A 5,308-nucleotide genomic window follows, 5' to 3' on the forward strand; every position below is an offset into this window, starting at 1 on the left:
GCACTTTGTAACTCAGTTGTAAAAGAACTTATGAATGGCCCTGGTTTCAGATTTTTAACTGTCACAGAATGAACACCCTTACCTTGTTTTAAAGTTTCCTTCCTTATACAGTGACACCCCCGCCATCTTACTGGCTGTTTGTCTTTTTCTCTTCAACTATTATTTCCCACAAATGCAGCTGTTTGTTCTGAATACACACAAAGCTAACTGCACTGGGTTTTCACTGCTGTGTTTAACCTTTTACACTGAGTTAATTCCTTTAGGGCTAAATACTGGCTATGCACTGTATATCATCTTCACGACTGCTTACAGAACTAACTATGCAAACTTTTGTGATGATTTATATACTATACCTTTATCTAGCCTACAAATATATCAAGAGAAGGAAAAATCTGAAGTGATGTGGAATATTAGTTTAAGATATGTTACATTCCTTTTCACTGTGGGACATTTGTTTAATGATGAGCTGCATTCTTTTATGCTGCATTTGTTTAACTCTGCGAAGCTATGTTACTGTGCCTGTCTAAAACACCCGACTGGTTTAATAAAGAGCTGAACGGTTGATAGCTAGGCGGAAGAGAGAAATAGGCGGGGCTGCCAGGCAGAGAAAATAAATAGGAGGAGAAGCCTAGGCTCGAGGGAAGAAGAAGAGGAGGACACCAGGGGCCAGTCACCCCGCTACACGGGCAGTCGTGGAGTAAAAAGGAAAGACACACAGAATAAAGAAAGCTAAAAGTTCACAGAAGCAAAGTGAAGTTGAAGAGAAACAGGACAATTTAAGTTAGAAAAGCTGACTAGAGAGAATCCAAGCGAAGGCAGGCATTCATAAACAGGGATAAGTCTGCGTGTTCATTTGGGAGCTGGGTCGCAGCAGACTCCCAAAGAGTAAAAACAATTCAGCTACACTGAAGGGCACTAGGAAAACTGACCGGAAAGAAAGCGTGACTTAAGAAATAGGAGGCAGAGAATGGCCCTTCTTCTACCTGGAGATAATCAACATGGCACAGAAAACTGTTAAGAATTCCATTCACTGGGTCCCCTTCCTCCCCTTTACATTCTTGGTGTGTACACATATGTATATTCTGGCATGTAGCCTTATCTGAAAAAATTCAACCCAATGAGCAACTCTAATTCAGCTGAGGCTAAGGAAAGCAAACACGGGAGGAAGGTGCTATTTATAGCCAGGCAGTCACCATGGCGCCCCTTACCAACACAGCCTGTAGGCTGTCACCTATGTCGACGGCTACCCCCGGCACTTGCGAGGAAGTGCTTAAGGAGATGCGCTACCAATTTTAGAACACTAAGTGCATGGCTGTCACGGGGCCAATGTGGACCGGTTTGAAAAAATAAATTAATAAATCTGGATAATCCACTACAAGATGATACCACTTAATTAACTGTAAAACTCCGCAGCATTTATAAATGGGTGTATAATTTACCAGGTAACACGAGCCTCTTCTTAAAGCTCTCGCTGGGCACCGGGAGAGTCTGCTTAGCCTCTGAAGGACTTACTGAGGATGCGGATTAAGACAAGAGAAGGATGAGGAGAGGAGAGGAGAGGGTCCCCGTCCCATGCCCTAAATAGGAAACGAATAAAGAAAACGAAGCGTCATACAAAGCTGGTGGCTTCCTGCCTCGCTACCCGGGTTGCCAGTGTGTAGCTACTGTCACCGCTAGACACTGGGCTTTAAAGACAAAGGTAATCTGGAAAACTAACAAAGCCACGGTGCGTGCAATGCTATACAGATTAAACAACAGACTAGTTCCTAGGAAAAGAACAAAAAAACCCAGATCAGTTCCCTAAAAGCCAGAGCCTGACAGACTGTAGGAGAAGCACCTCTGCCCATAAAGGAAAGCAGAGATCCATCCCTCGGCTGCTCCTCACATGGACCTCTCTCCTCTCCTCCAGCCTCGTGGACAAACCAGCATCTCCCGCCTGGCGCTGTGTGGCGCACCTTTAATCCAGCACTCCGAAGGCAAAGTTTCGAGGCCCACCTGATCTATACAGTAACATAATAATTTCCAGGCCAGATGGGGCTATGTAGTGAGACCCTGCCTCAAATAACAATAATCGCCCAAATAAACCGGCTTTTCTCAATTACTAACGCAAGCTTGTTGTACACTTGGTTTTGACTCTGCAGTGGGACACTTCACTTCATCTGGTCTTCTGTGGTAAGGATGATTATGGTCCCCCGAAGTTCCACGTTTAGACCCCCCTTTGCTCTACAGTTAATTTCCCTGAGTAATTGCATTCTCATCTCTGGCTTGAGAAGCACCCATTACAGATACAAAGACAACAATGTTGTAGTTATTTCTTGCATCAAGTAGCTGTCACAAAAAAATAAATTCACCACACTAAAATGTTGTATGGTATGTTATCTCATGTTTACCCCACTGTCCAACTGACAGCTTCTGTATTCTTTACCATTCTAGAGAGTCCACAGTATGTCAGACAAACCTGTTCTTCACCTTGAGTATAATAACATAAGCCTGACTGATCTGCTAACCCTCATCTTTTTTTTCCAGCAGAGCTTCATAACATCACACATACCTAAATAACATACATTTCTCATGTGGTCACTGAAATACTCTGTTCAAGGCAGCACAACAAGTTCGTGTGGAAATTTCCTCTCCTAAGTGCAAACTACAGAGGGGTGATAAAAACCAATGTTTAAAGTAATTTCAAAAGAACTAACATCATCAATGGCAGACAAAGGTCAAGTTTTGTGTGCAGACTACATAACGGGAAGTGGGGGCGAAGGAACAAGCCCTGTGTGTGTTAGGATGGGAAATAGGATGTCTCATTTGGAAATTAAAATCTAGCAGAGGACTGAACTCAGAATTTCCATTTGGAACAGAAAGCTCACATAACACCTCCCTGGAAGAAAACAAAATGACTTACATACTGTGACCACTGTCTGCAATCACTTGCCAGGGTCACGGGAAAGAACAGAGTCAACACTAACACCAGGACAAGGTTTGGCCAAGCTGGAGCCTGCAGGCCTGAACTACTAATGCAGCACCTGGCTTTAGAGAGGGCTGGGGAAGAGGTAGGTGGTGCGCTGCAGGAAGGAACTGTAACAGCAGAAATAAACTCAAGGTTTCAAGTCATAAAAGAGCAGAGAATAAAATTCTTTTTTTTTCTCAGAAAATAGAAATGATAGAACACTGTGAAAATGGCTCCAGAATTACATATTATAACATGGAATTTAAATAAAAAATCAGCATCAATTAAGTCAGAAAGTTATCAAACAGACACCTATCAATGAAGTTTAGAAGAAACCGAAGATAAATTCCAAGTACTGAAAAAAATACATAGTCTGAGGACTAAAGATTCGGTGGTAGTGAGACATTCACTCGGCTTGGAGCAGAGCTAAAAATATCAGAGAGAAGACAGGCGTCAAGAAGGATAACCTAAGGAGCTCCAACGACTTACACCGGAAAGCATCTCACAAGAGCTATGAAGGCAGGAGCTCAGGCGGCACCATGACCTATAAGGAAGATTCTTCCCAGGACCAAACACACAAAAAGACCCTTGAGATATAAGAGGAAGAGGTATACAGACACTCTGTGTCCAAGGTTCCCAGTGCCAACACATCTGCCAATCCAGTCCAATGAAGGGAAACGTGGTGGGGCGAATTTTACACTCAAAGATAAGTAACGGGGAGCAGAACCAAGTGAGAGGTGACAGTCGGTAGTAGGTGGGCAAACAAAAATTATTATTATTATTCTTATTTTTAACTAAGGATGAGAAAACACCCAAGGAGAGCCCAATACTGAACATGTCTTCGAGCACACAAGGCAGAGTGTGGTGTGGTGACGGAGGCTGCTGGGACAGACACACGACACAGCACCAGATGGCCACAGGAGAGCCATCTCACTGTGGGTCTCTTAGAGACGCACCCAGACCCGAATAACCACACAAAAACTATATTATTTACAACAAAAATAATTACGACACTATTTGGCCAACAGCTCAAACATATTCCTAATTGCTCTTACATCTTAAATTAACCCATTTCTACGGTTTTGTATTGTACCACAGGGCTCATGGTTTGTTACCTCACACTTTGCTTCTTGGGTGGCTACCTGGCATCTGTCTCACTCCGCCTTCTTTCTCCCTGCATTCAGTTGCGTTTTCCCCGCCTAGCTATATTCTGTCCTGCCATAGGCCAAAGCAGCTTCTTTATTCATCAATGGTAATAAAGCATATTCACAGCACACAGAGGGGAATCCCACATCAATTCTCTAGTACTTGAACTAGAACATTATAAACACATGTATTAAACATTCTTCTATGCAAAAATAACCATGTGAAGATAAACAAAATTCCTGTCATCTATGAAAAATTACCAAGAATCTTTCTTTATATCTGTCTTCCAAACCAAGGGAAAACAGCAAAACAAACAAACAAACAAAAATATAAATCAAATGAAAAAAAAATCAAAACAAAAAATAGTAAACACAGATCTGGCAATGTCTCAAAACAGAGTAAACTCCCAGTGACACATCCAATCACAGTTAATGAAGGTCTACGTAACTGCTTTCCACACTTGAGTGTGGCACCCAAGGACTTTGGAAAAACAGATCTGCCTCGGTTGGCGTGACACCCATTTCTAACAAACTTCCATGTGATGCCAACAATATTAGTCTGCATGTGATCATATCAAGATGTCTGGCGTCTCTAGAGCATGAGCTTACAACAGACAACCAAGTCCCAGGAAACCAGAAGGGAACCCAGAGCAACTTAGATTTACCCTGAGAGTCCTAACTCAGCCACCATAAGTAACAACACTAGAGACATCCCTTGTTTAAGGAAATTAAATAGTAATATTTAATATATCAAAATCAATCACAATTAATTTAACTTTGTGCTTGAAATTTAAAAAAAGAAAAGGAGGTGACAGGAGGAACAGATGGAGATGGGTGGGTGGGTGGATGGATGGGTGGATGGATGGATGGATGGGTGGGTGGATGGATGGATTAATGGGTGGATGGATGGATGATGGATGGGTGGATGGATGGATGATGGATGGCTGGATGGATGAGTGGATGGATGGATGGATGGATGGATGGATGGGTGGATGGATGGATTAATGGGTGGATGGATGGATGGGTGGATGGATGGGTGGATGGATGGATGGATAATGGATGGATGGATGAATGGATGGATGGGTGGATGGATGGATGGATGGGTGGGTGGGTGGATGGATGGATTAATGGGTGGATGGGTGGATGGATGGGTGGATGGATGGATGGATGGATAATGGATGGATGGATGGATGAATGGATGGATGGGTGGATGGAT

The 5,308-nt window shown here is 43.0% G+C and overlaps 1 protein-coding gene across 4 annotated transcripts in view; it reads right to left on the reverse strand.

The window, feature by feature from the left end:
- Pms1 (PMS1 homolog 1, mismatch repair system component) overlaps window positions 1-5,308 on the reverse strand; it is a 79,247-nt gene that overhangs the window by 19,858 nt on the left and 54,081 nt on the right. The window lies entirely within an intron of this gene.

This window comes from Microtus ochrogaster, unplaced genomic scaffold (genome assembly GCF_000317375.1).
Source record: "Microtus ochrogaster isolate Prairie Vole_2 unplaced genomic scaffold, MicOch1.0 UNK8, whole genome shotgun sequence".
NCBI lineage: Eukaryota > Metazoa > Chordata > Mammalia > Rodentia > Cricetidae > Microtus > Microtus ochrogaster.